We start from the raw sequence: 13,802 nt of genomic DNA, 5'->3' as shown, positions 1-13,802 counted from the left end.
GAGAAAGTTGTTCCATTTAACTAAAGGTGTGATTTTAAACTGGTTTAAATCTGATGGAAATCTGTGCAGACACTTATTTTGTTTAAGTCAGGCTTATCACAGTTTATATTAAATTTATTAGGAATCAGTTTATGCTAAACCAAAAGAAGCCACTCAGATCAAAATAAAAGTGTCCACACAGGTGTTTGCACAGGTTCAACTAAAGCAGTTTAAGTCACACCTTTCATTAAACTAGAGACCTGTTCTTGTGCAAACATTCCTTATATCCAGGAATCACAGCCTCCACCACTGAAATGCAGCCACCTCTGAGCTGTGACCAGACCTGCAGATGTTATAAATCAGTGTAGCTCTATTAGCTCTGCCAATTCATACCAGCTAAGGATCTGCCCCCTAGGGTACAATGCAGCAGCTGCTTAATGGTGCACAGCAACACTACACAACTGTGTAGGACAGAAAGCGAAGAACACCACCATGCCCCATTAAATTTGAAGGGGTAATTTGAGTCTGCCTATGAATGCACACATAACAGAAAAATGGGGACATAATAATATATATAATATATTTAAGTGCTCATATATGGCACTTTTCAGCTGTAGATCTCAAAGTGCTTTGCAAAAGAGTGTCATTAGCCCCATTTTACAGATGGGGAAACTATGAGGCATATAGAGAGACCTGATTTGCCTAAAGTTACCCAGCAGGCCAATGGCAAAGCTGAGAAGAATGAGGCCTCCTGAGTCCCAGTCCAGTGCCTTATTTATTGGACCACAAGTGTATCCTTTTGTGTTCAGATTAAAATTCATAACAAGGTCTGACTTTTGTTGTCTGGCCCTCCAGTTGCAGATATTCTCTCTGTCTGGGCAGGCCTGAGATGCACCTTCATGGCTGGCTAGCCCCCAGGACCTTCTTTAGCAGCTTGGATTTCTTTCCAAGTCAATGGGACAATCTTTTCCAGGCTTCTCTGAAAGTGATGTTGGAACTATTTAGAGCAGGCAACTCAAAATGATCAATCTACTTGCAAATCTATATCAGCTAATAGCCAAGAGAGCTTTGCAAATATCAGCTCTCTTAGTCCTGTGGCTATTGATGCATTGTGCAATTGTTACAGTAACTGCTTCTGGTTTTGTTTCCTTTCTTTTGATAACGTCTAGATGAAGTAGCCCCTTGTGTTGTATATAAAGGACTGATTCTTGATGACACATTCCAAGGCAGTGAATGAACACAAAATAATGGAGTCATTCTGAGTGTCCCTCTGTATAATATATCCCTCCAGGAGCAGTAAAAAGGTTGGCCAACCACTGAACTAGAGGGAGGAAGTAAGCTGGGACACATACCTATGGGAAGGTAGGTATCTATTACATGGAATTGACCTACTTGAGACAAATTGCCGCCAAGCAATAGCCACAGGTATCTTCTAACTACGGTGCTAATTATTATTATTTATTTGTATTACGGTAGTGCCTAGAGGTCAGGGGCGGGGCCTCACTGTGCAGGGTGCTGGACAACCCCAGAGTAAGAGACAGTCCTTGCCCCAAAGAGCTTACAATTTTGAGAGTGGGCCCAACAAGCAAGTGCAACAAACAAAAGGAGGAAAGGGGCAATATAAATAAGGTCATCTGGTGTCATAAGGAGCTACTACACTGCTTGAGGGAGTAGGATGGTTCCAGGAGCATCAATTCCCAACTGAAGCACAACATAACCGATGTTATTTGTATTACAGCAGTGCCCAGAGATCAGGGACCCATGCTGATGGGTGCTCTTTAGACTCAGTGTAAGAGACAGTACCTGCGTCAAAGAGCATACAACCTAAATAGACAAGAAAGAATGAGAAACTGAGCACAGGAGGTTAGGAAGCTGATTATCAGAGGTGCAAGTACTTCCCCATCCCATTGGCTTCAGTTACAGTTGTGGGTGCACAGCACCTTTGAAAACCTACCCCATGTACCTTTCTCAAGGTCACAGAGGAAACCTGTGGCAGATCCAGGAATTAAACCCAGGCTGCTTGAGTCCCAGGCCAACGCCTTAACCATGCAGCCATCCCTGTCCAGTGCTGGTTGTCTGTAAAATAGGGATAATGCTACACACCCACCGCACAGGGTGTTGCTCTCTGTGAATCCAGGCTGACCCAGCAAAACAGAGCAGAGTGCAGAGACCATGCAATGTGAGGTGCAAAATAGAAAAAAAGAAGAGAAACAGAAAATCAGAATCAGAAAATAAATTCTTCCTCATGTCATCATTATGACAATCAGAGCATTGTTATAACTTAGCCCTAGGTTAAAAACACTAGGTCATATTTTGTTGTCAATGACACTCACATTATTTTACAGAAATAGTAAACAAATCATCTGGTAGCAGAAACTGGCCACACTATATGTAACCCCTCATCCCAGCCCCAGGCCAACTGCAATATAGGAAATAATAAATCTCCACCCAGTCCCAAGAGAGTTAGAACTGACTAGCCTGCATGCAAGAAGAGGAGATTTTCTGATCTGCAGATGGGATCTAAGCAGCAGAAATGCTCTGAAGTGGAGAAGTCTTCTACTCTATCCAGAGTTGGATCTCTGAGAACAGGCCTGGTTTGCACAATTTCATGTTCGGACTCATCCCCCTTTGTCATTGCCTCCTGGCAATGGGTGGGACCTGCCCTCAGCTGCCTGCCACTTAAGCTGGTTAAGATGGACACACAACAATCCGGGCAAGAGCTTTACTTCCTCTAAAGCTAGCAGATAGTTGAGCCTCGATGTTCTAAACACTGGGGTAATGGAGCTTTCTGGTAAGCATAACTGACAAGAAGCAAATCCACCTTGAATCAATTGTGCCAGAGTAGAATGTTAATTTTCACAGCACTCTAATCACCTGTCTGTGTGCACCATCACAAACATGACACAAACAGAGCTGCATGTCAGAGATAGGAGGTGGGGTGGGGATTCAGTAGCTGCTTTCTCTCTGCAGAAAGGGTCTAGAAGGAAAGAAATTCACAAGTGCCATTGCTAACATTGGGTCCTGTTGCAATGTGCCCTAAAAACTATAATACATCCAACCTCTTGTTTTGCTATAGTGATACTAGCCACCCCAGTGAGGTTATCATACAGCTGAGCTTAGCCTTTCAGATATCAATGGAACAGTGGGATCACAAATAATGCAATGAATGAGTTAGCAAAGGGTTTGATCCCAGCTTTGCCTCTGATTCACTGCATAATATTGGGCCAGTCACGTAGTCCTTCTGTGCCTCAGTTTCTCCAATGGTAAAATGAGGCTAATACTTTGTTTACAAGGGCACGGTGAGGAATGCAGTAATATATTCAAAGTGCTTGTCAGCCACAGAATGAAGGGCAGTGGAGTGTGTTATTGCACTTATAAAGACAGACAACCACTTTAGAACATTTAAGTAAAGCAGGTGTAAACTGCTGGCCCCTGTAGACAATGAAATGCAGGATTTCTCTTATCCAGAATTCTGCAGCTATAACTAGACTTGGATCTACCTAGGTCATTGCGCGCCCCATCAGATAATCCTGGAGGGCCTGGAGTTGTATCAAATCAACACTCTACAGCATGTGTGTCTGAGGGGTGAGTATTTAAATTCCCATAAGTCTCCCTGCCTCTTTCCCCTTTTATTCCTTCTCCCAGCTCCTTTGCTCCCCCTCCTATTTCCTTCCCAACCTTGTGCCCCATCTGTTTGGTATTTGCCACCTCACTACTGCCAAGCAGCTATACCAAGCGGGGCCTGTGGGATTGGCTTCTCATCTGAAGCCCCATGAGAGCGAACTAGCTATGAAAGGAGGGGAGAAGTCTGGGATGAGGGAGAGCAAAAGGGGCAGGCAGCCTCCAGTGTATTTGATCTCACCCATTAGCTCGACTGCTTATAAAATGTTCTGAGATCCCTGGGTGAACAATGCTTTAGAAGGGCAAGTCTCATTAACGCTGAAGTCTGGCTGAGGGGCAGCCAAGGGCAGGTGAAAGTACAGCAAGTAGCTCTTGCTATGTATATCAATTAACCAAAGCCCTCGCCTGGTGTGGAAGCTATGGTGCTCCTAGTAGGGCTACAAGATCTATACTTTGTCTATACTGGCCCTTTCTATTTCTACTAGGTAGCACAGAGACACATGAACAATGGTGGAGAGTCTCCTGTTCATGAAGGGACTAGCCCGCTGCAGTAGCAGAAGCTTGAGGAAGCAAAACTACACACACGGAGCCTGATCCTGCCAAGTGCTGAGCGCCCTTAGCTCCCAGCAGCACCGGAGGGAGTGGAGGGCACTCAGTGTCTCCAAATCAGGTCCATCATTGTCACAGACCTTAGAAAGCCTTAACAGAATAAGTGCAGAATCACAGCCTTGAGCTGCAGGGCATGAGCCTTATTTATGCTGTGTGATATAATTGGAAAATAACACTCTTTAAAGGGAACAGTGAGAGGGGTGGAGAGAGAAAGTGGAGAAGGAGATGCGGTAGGGTGACATGAGAGCTATGATCAGGATGATGGAGCCTGAGAGATCTTCCCAAATACAAATCTTCAAGGAGGTTATTGTGTGTGTGTGTGGATATGCTGTCAAGTTTTGCAGGAGCAGTAGCAGGAGTCTACATTGTTTGACCATCAGAGACTGACTTCTTTCATCCCGGCAGGTTAGAAAGTTCTTTTTTGCCTTGCTGCTAAAGAAGCTAGATTAATTCTGATGGTAAAACATAGCTTCAGCTGGGCAAAGTAATATGTAAAATCTGCATCCCCTGAAGTGTCTGCTGAGTGCCTCTGTGAGACTGCTGGGTTAGCATGGGGCTTGGGAAGGAGAGGAATCATTCATATGGAGAGCCTTATCTTTCAATTCCTTGGAAGCTATCCTAGTTTTTTGTAAGACTGAAAATAGCCAGGCCTGGCCTGAAGGGTCATAGGTATCAATCAAAAATCTGCAGCATGCCCAGAAGAGCTGTCTGACCAAGCATTTCAGAGTGTTACACAGAAACCTTGATTTGAATTTTTTGTTATATATATTATGAGCAAAACATAAGCCCTGCCAAACAAACACTGGACTGTCTGCAAGCACAGTGTGCCTGATGTTTCGGCCCTCTGCTTTATCTCCAGGGTGGCTAGCACACAACAGTAGAGTCCTAGATTTGAACCAGTATGCGCATGTCCTTCGACTGCCTGCATAACGCAGGCCAGCGAACCTTGATAGACACAATAGATCATAGGATCGTTGATTGTGCATCAGACGGAAAACACCTTGGGGTTATATGCTGAATTCAAAAGGTAACTGTCAAAGAGTGTAATAACTACTTGCTGAGCAGTAATGATTAGTTTACATGCTGTACACTTCAGGTATGTCTACACTTCAACATGGTGATGTAGTTCCCAACTCAAGGAGACATATCTGTGTTCGCCTCCATCAAGCTAGCGAGCTAGAAATAATGTAGCCATGGTGGCTTGAGTGGCGGCATGGGCTAGCCACCCCAAGTACATGCTTAGTAAGTCAGACATACCCTGAGAGGAGGCCAAAGGCTCCTTTCTTTGGTTGCTCTTCAAGGCATCAGGGATGGTTTCATGTACCTGACACAACTCAGCATTAGGGAAAGCCCAGGACCAGAAGCCAGTATAGGGAAGAAGCTGCAGGTCAGTAGGATCTGGGAGATCCAGAGATGGACATAAGGCTTGTGACAAAAGGACAAAGGACAAAGGAATTGGAAACATGTGACTGTGAGCATACGTTTGTGTAAATCCTGGATCCCTTGACCATGCCTGTCTCCTTTCTTGCTCTTTTATACATCAGCAGTCCTCAGTATGCAGGAGCTGTCAGATAATTAAATGTTATCTTACAAGATGCAGGATTGCACTTAAATGTCCAGAGGATGCAAAGACAAGGTGGGTGAGGTGATATCTTTTATTGGACCAACTTCTCTTGGTGACCAGCTTTCGAACTCCACAGAACTCTTCTCCAGGTCTGCAAAGACATTTGTTAATGATCTTTACTTCACCGTCAGTACTGCTCAGCCTCAAAAGCAAAGGACCAGAATCACTGACCAACTTTGATTGGTCCATTTGCAGAGAAAGGGCCAAGAGCTACTTGTTTTCTCTCATGGCTGGGAATCTTCTAGGAGGTTTGCTTCTGGCTCAGGAGCCCGTAAGGAGGACAGAGCTGGTATGCCCAAAATGACCTTGCAGTTTCCTAAGGCTTCTTAATTAGAGCAGATATTAATGCCTTTGACACAAATTTTGAGATTTCTGTCCTGTCACTTATACCCCAGACTAACACACGTCAAAAGGGCAAATGAAAGCTCAGCTATAACCATTAGGAAATGCACTTGTTCACTCACTTATGTGAATATCTTTGTATGCCTAGCAGAAGACCACATAACTACTATTGAATTCCTGCCTCTTTTGGTTCCGGATTGCGATTCGAGTTACCAAGGCAGGGTCAGGTTAAGTGGAGATCTGATAGGCCTCCAAGATGTATGGAGCATGGGCCCCTCCCAAAATTCTAGACTGCAGTGTCCCTTTGGATGTTCCATTGTAATATGAGCTGCACTGGGCCCAGAACAAGACAATACTGTAGGTAAGCCATTTGTAGGTAAGCATCCTCGGGCATTTTCCATCATAACTGCAAGCTGAGAGCAAATCATTAGCTCTGCTGTCACATCCCAGTAAGCATAAGGCAGCTGCTTTTGCTCTCTGAAAACTTGACTAACTTATGTTCTGGAGTGAACAGCACCTGGGGATAATTTCTACCTGTCGCTAGGCAGCACTTTAAAAATATATTTTATTTTAGTGTTAAGTGAATTTAGTGCGGCTGGAAAGTGACAAACGGACAGGCCTGGAGCCTGGTCTCCTTTCTGTATCTATGGAAGAGATGTGGTGGCATCTTGAGCTTTCTAATGTCTCCCTCAGCCCCGTGCCTCAATCCAGAGTTGGAGAACTCACCCTAAGAGTAGCAATTCAGCCTCTTGGCCTCCTTGCTGAGAGTGCCAACAAGGTGCTCTGGCCTGAGCCTACCACTCACTCCATGTGCAGGAGCCATATCTGGAGGGGGGGGTAGCATTGCCCCGAGGTGGGTGACTTGATGAAAGCCTATGGCAGGGCCACAGTCCAAGCAGCAGGAGAGTGCTCAGAAGAGGCCATGGTTAAGCAAATTAAGCCCTCTCTGGGGTTCCTGGTTTAATGACAGGGTTCTTGTGTCCCCAAAAGAAAACAAACCAGCGGAGTCGCAGGCCTCCGAATCAATCTGACCTCCGGATCAACAGAACAAGACCAAACAGAGCAACGCTTGTTTCTTCCAAGTGTCCCATCCTGGCTTCCGGTCAGCAAGTCCCTCTCTCCCCCCCTTACGACAGCATCCAGCCGGGCATCTCTGGGTTTGGCAGCTGAGTCGGCCACCTGGAGTAAGGAGGACGTCTGTCTCTCTCCCAACTGATCTAGAGGCCCTGCATTTTGTACTTCCTGTCCCACCTACCCACTTCCAGTGGGCGGGGTGAGGCTTGTCTGCTCCACCCACTTAGATTAGGAGGCTCGCTCTTCCCCCTCTGGGTCGGAGGGAGGCCACATCACCTCACTACATTTACACAGGAAAGTTATACTGGTATTAAGTAGGGTCTGACTTCAAAGCACTGTATTTATACTGGTATTACTCCCCAAATGGACACACCCATTCCAGGATAAAAGAGTGCTTTATTCCTGTTTAGTTTGTGTTACTCTGAAGACAGTTTAAGGCAAGTGAAGAAAGCCACTCTTATTCCAGAATAAGCATGTTCACACAGGGAGTTACAGCATTTGCTCTGCCTTCCATCAGACCTCTTCCAGGAGCTGGAGGCCTAGGGACCTGCCTCTGAGATGAATTCCCCCCACCTCTCCTTTGAATTCTTCCTCCTTCCTATGCCTTGCAGGTATGGCAGGACAGGACCACACAAGCCCATAGCAACTCCTTAACCCTGTCCTGTTTGGTGCAGAGTTTGTACACCCCATCACACTCCCATGCAGACACTCCCTTACTTCTGGAGTGGCCAAAGTGTGGTCAATGCAGTATTCCAGTGCAGCCCAGGGTCGCCTTCACCTGACATGCAGAGGTGCAGCCTGCAAAGACTACATGCCTAAGGATGCAGTGCAAATTAGGTACAGGGCCCTGGAGTGTTGCCAATGCAGCCTTCAGCAGGGCAAAGTTTGGTCATTACCTTGGGTTATACTTCAAGGGCTCTTCACAATGGAAAAGGCCTGGAAACTTCCTTGTTTAAAAAATGGTAATTTACACGCCACAGAGAAGAGCCCCTTCCCGGACTTCCAGGCTCTGCTGTGTTCAATGTCCCATTGTCCCTACTGGTGCAGGGAAAGGATTGTCTCCTGGGGAAGGATAATCTCTGTGATCAATGTCAGATCCACATCCTATTTAACAGAAGCCTTTTGCATTTATTCCCTCGGCTTTGAGGGAAAGTACAATTTTCATTGACACTGTCTCATTTCAATCTGACATTTTGCTTTGACATTGCAATGTGGTCTCCATCGACTAACATTGAAATTCTGCCTGAAGCTGCTAGACCCAGCTCCCACAATGCAATCTGGAGGCTGCACAGATGATAGCCTGGAGCCCATGGCACCAGACACTTGCTCAGAGGAGTGACCATGCCTTGCCGTCCTAAACAAGCTATCAAAGTGGCTGTATTGATGGAGCTCGCTGTGGGCCTGATTCTCAGAAAGAAGCTGTCTTGTGTGTGTGCAGATTTCTGAGCACAGACATGAGTGCACCCACCTACTACACACAAACACCTGCACGCACAGTGAAGAGATTCCAGGACTTGTGTGGGTTCAGGAGTCCATGGAAAGGGTGTGCACAGGTGGTCTGCATTGGCAGGCCCCAGCTCCCACAAGGAAGCTGGGCTGAAGCCCCTTGAAGATCATGGCTTATACGTCTGTAAGACAAACCTGGAGCTTTAGGCAGATTAATTTTATTTAAAACAATGCCCATCATTCATGTGGCCCCCATTCTCACTGACATCACAGGATCAGGCCCATTATGAATCATCAAGAGCTTATAATGGAAAGCAAAGAATCACAGATAAAGGCTCCCAGGGACACAGCAAAATGCCATTGATTTCAATGGACTCAATCCCCATTTACACCAGTGTGAGTGAGCAGAATCAGGCCCCAAGACTCATGCTGCTGTACATTGGCTGTGCTCCCTAAGGCCAACCTCATCACCTGGAAAGCCTACCACTGTGGCTATGGCTAATATAACCCGAGGTATCCCAGGCAGCCAGCAGACTCCTGTGATGTCCAAATTCAAGCCATGCAGGTTCCCCTTCCTTCCATGCCAGTTGCTATTAGTGTCCCCAAACACAATGCCTGGAGACCAGCCTTGGCAGCTCCTTCATGTCTGAGCAGGTCTTTGTAGCCCCCTAGAAAGTGAGCAGCCCTTAGGAAATGCTTAGCAAGGAGGGATCCACCTGCCACAAGATAAATGGGGTGCCCACGGTGCTGCCTGAGGGCCACATGCAGCCCAGGGAACTTCAAACTATGGCTTGCAGCCACCTCCCTTGTAACCACAGGACAAAGGCAGGCAGCTGCCAAGGGCGTTTTGCTGCAGAGCTCAGTCAACAAGCGATTTCTATTCATTTGCCATGGACGATGCAAATAGCAGTGAGTCTGAAGGAGATGTGCAGGCAGGAGCCCTTCCTGCAGTGCTCAGAGTGGCTCGGAAATCAAGCTCTCCCAGCTGAGCAGAGCTAGAGATGGGTCTGGGTCCATCTCTACTCATAGATCCGTTTGCAAACCCCTATGCACCATAGGTGCTGCCCACCGACTCCTGGCAAATTGCCAGCAAAGCCCTTGGCCCCTCAGAGTCTGGGCATTGCCCAAGCATGAAATTAAAAAAGGTAATGCTTCACCCAAGGAGTAGAAGGTGGCAGTATTCACCCCCCAAAGTGAGATATTCCTGAGGAGGCTTTCCCCCCGGGCAGTGCCCAGCCATTTGCAGTAAATCCCTTGCATTAAAGTCGAGTGGGTTGTTCTCACCAGTGAGGACTGAAGAAGAAGAAAAAAAAAATCTGAGCAAGCCCAAGTGGCCACCCTCAGACAGATTCCCCTGCTGTGGGGCTGAGCTGCCAGAATGGGAAAGGCTGAGAGCTCCCTGGCCTCCTACTGTACCATCTCTGCATGGTATCACTGGGCACCAGCTCAGCAACAGGAGACTGGGGAAGACTGACAGTAGTGGAAGGAAGGGGCTGCTCCCTCTCCCCCATGCCTCCATGTGTGTTACTGCTCCAGCCACACATGTATTATTGATAGTCACTAACCAGAGAAAGTTCCAAACAATATCCTTCATCTGCTGCGCATCTCAAGCCTTCCCAGCCTGGGTCAGACTCTGAATTTTCTGTCGTAATGGGTTAAAATCATTGTATTGTGTGTGTGCCCCGAGTCCAGGTTGAGAAAGGAACAAGTAACCAATTTATATGTGATAAATGAAGACATTTATTGAAGGGTTGTTAATTGTGTTTCAAGGTTTTGTAATCAATTATTTTTGTAGTTGTTTCTTGTTATTTTTGTAATAGATAAGGGGAAGTTGTTAGTTTTGAGATAAGAAAGTATGAGTTATGAGCCACATGGGGGAGAAAACTCAAAGGCAGCAAAGAACCCTGGCCTGACCGAAAAATGACCGATGAAACTTGAAATAAGCGGGACTTGTGAACCCAGCAGTTCTGGGCCCATATTTGGAAGTTTGCAGACGCTGCAACTTTTAATTGGCAAGTTACACCTGGTCAAGGATAAACTCCTGGCCTAGGGATTCCTCAAGGAGGGACCGACAAAGTGATGTAGAAAATGCCCATAATTGGTTTGGCGGATGTATAGGCTGGAGTGGAGATAAAAGGGTGTCAGACAAAGCAAAAATTAGAGAGCCTTGTGAGGACCACTGAGCCTCCGAGGGGTATACCAGAATCGTGCCTGCAAGAGGGTCTGATCAGCCGGCCTGCCTCTCTCCAGCCCGCTGTAATTGGGCTGATAACCCGTTGGGACTTGTCCTGCAGATGATAACCTGGATGTAAATACAATAGAGGTTCCACCTGTATACAAAATAGAGCTCTAAATAAAAAGACCAGGTCATAAAATATTTGTTGTTTTGCTGCAGCTGAGTTCATCTCTGTATGTGGTGAGTAGTGAATGTGAATGTAAAATTAGCAATAATTCTACTTGTATTCCAGGAGTGATTGTGATTGTAATTGTTGGAATATCTGTTTTTTGTATTTGCTTTGTAATTGTTAGTTGTTTTTTTTAAGTCTTATATGTGTTTTGAAAGTTTGTAAGAGAATAAGGGAACAAGATTTGTGGTAAAATAAATTGCTCAAATTACTAGTTGTTATATTAGTAAGTTTTGTGTCTAGAATTTAATCATTGTATTCAATTTGTGGTGTTTGTATTTATATAAAAAATGAATCAGTAAAAGAAAGATTCAATTTAAGTAGTTGTAGCAAGTTGATAAATAAAGGCTATTAAATGGTTAAAGATCTGAGTAAGCCTGCCAAATTTTTCTGGGAAGTTTGCTAAGTTTTTTAAGTTAACATTTCCAAGCCTTACACTCTGTCTTAAAAGGGGATATATACAAACCGCCTTAGTGCCTTAAAGCACCCTTGAAACTGCTCCTGTGATTTAGGAGGCCATTTATCCCTGGTAATTTTGATAACCTTATCAAAACACACCACTTAGGCACATCATTTTCCAGATGATCCCTAGCTTTAGGATGTGACCAACTGAGAACCTCTATCTGAATCCCTCCCTCAAGGAGACCTTGAGAGATGGAGGAAGCGGAACTTGCAAGAAGCACCCAGGGGTGGTGTAGAAAGAGGCCCAGGCTCCCATGACATCTGTATTGTGAGCAGCAGCTCACTAAACTAAAAGGGGATTCTGCTCAGAGAGACTCGGGATAGGAAAACAACTTTACCAATGTATACAAAAACCCCTAAAAAAACAAGTAATGCCACAGCATTTTCCAAGATCTAATTGCCTATATATTCATTTAATAGAAGGTCTAAGGTGATGTAAATCATATTGCATAATCACAGTATCCCTCATCTGGTTGATCATCTTTCATATGGCAAGAGAGGTGACAAGCAAAATTCAAATAACCAAGTCCAGACCTGTGAGCTAACAGGTAGCTTCAAAAGTGGCTTGGTGTAAGTCTGAGATGCCACTGACAAATGATCGAAGGGGGCACTGATTTACAATGCATTCCATGGTTTGCAACATAGTCACACTGGGCGTTTTTTCATTTTCCAGAGATGAGAGAGATGACAGCATCTGACATGAGATGTTCTGAAATGGTTCAATGCAGATAATTGTTTCTGGTGTTTGGAACATTATTATTGTCCCAGAATTTTTTCCCTTGTGCCGTAGGATTGAATGAGGACACTTTAAGAACTTGAGGCACTTGGAAATGACGTGACTTGATCCAGTGCCTTTATTAGTCAGAGACTGGACCCACTGATGCAGGTCCAAAGGCATATTTTCAGTGATTTAGGTTAACTCACCTGCCTGTAAGAGTGTAAAAATTAGAGTCTCAACCCATAAAGCAGTTTATGTTTACAAATAAAGAAAAAATGTAAGGGATATGAGTAGGAAAAAAGTCTCTCTTCCGATTGCAGAAAAGTAGGTGAAAAAAGATAGCGAGAGTCCTGTGACACCTTAAAGACTAACAAATTTATTTGGGCATAAGCTTTCGTGAGCAGAAACCCACTACGTTGGATGCATGAAGTAGAAACTTCAGTTTGGTAGGTATATATACACATGCATGGATGGGTGAGTTACATCACAGTGAGGAGGGCAAGTGTTTACAAGGTAAATTCAATCAGGGTGGATGAGGCCATTCACAGCAGTTGATGAGAAGGTGTGAATGTCAAAAGAGGGAACATTATTTTTTGTAGTGGGCTAGCCACTCCTAGTCTCTATTCAGACCTAGTCTGATAGTGTCAAGTTTGCATACGAGTTCCAGCTCTGCAGTTTCACGCTTGGAATTTGTTTTTGACATTTTTTTGTTGAAGTATGGCAACTTTCAAGTCTGTTACTGAGTGTCCAGGAAGACTGAAGTGCTCTCCTACTGCTTTTTTAAAAAGATAGTTTCTGAAGCTGGGAAAAGCTAAGGAAAAGAACAAGCTTAATTACTTTTCTAAATGAAACATACAAGGCCTTTTGTCCAGATCATGTATGAATGTTGCTCTTTTTCCTACTTGAGGAAAATTGCCCTTTCAGTATTCTCAAATATATATATTGGCCAAGTGCCTGTTCTTGCAAGCATAGATGCCAACTCCATGGGTGCTGCGGGACTGAGGCACCCATGGAAAAAAAGAGTGGGTGCTCAGCTGGGTGACCATCTGCTCCGGTCGGGATGATAGCTGTTGGTAGGCAGCAGGCAGCTTTTTCACACAGGCAGCTGCAGATGCTGTTTGGCACGCTCACCTGCCTATCAGCTGTTGATTGCACCCATTAGCTGTTAATTGGTTTAATGTGTTTTATGGGCACTTCCCTCTCTAGTAGAGGCTGAGTCACTGAATCACAGCCCAGCCCCCTGGGGCTACTCCTCCTCCTCCAGCCAGGGACCCTGAAAGGGAGGCCAACTTCCAAGTCATGCCCTGCCTCCCTTGGCACTGTGTAACAGAAAAAAAAAAAAAAAAAGACATAGAGTCAGGGTTAGGTGGGGTGGTTGTCCTAGGTCATCAGCAGGCAGGGCCAGCCAGTCCCTGCTGCTACTAACCTGGGGGTACACACTGGGCTGCCCCATGTCTCTCCCCAACCATCTCCCCTCATACCTGCATGAATGTGCCTTGAGGCAGATGACATGTGCAGCTGC

Source organism: Emydura macquarii, unplaced genomic scaffold (genome assembly GCF_026122565.2).
Source record: "Emydura macquarii macquarii isolate MOO-44397 ecotype Brisbane River unplaced genomic scaffold, CSIRO-AGI_Emac_v2 contig_2768, whole genome shotgun sequence".
Taxonomy (NCBI): Eukaryota; Metazoa; Chordata; order Testudines; family Chelidae; genus Emydura; species Emydura macquarii.
Note: the sequence above shows the minus strand (reverse complement) of the source record.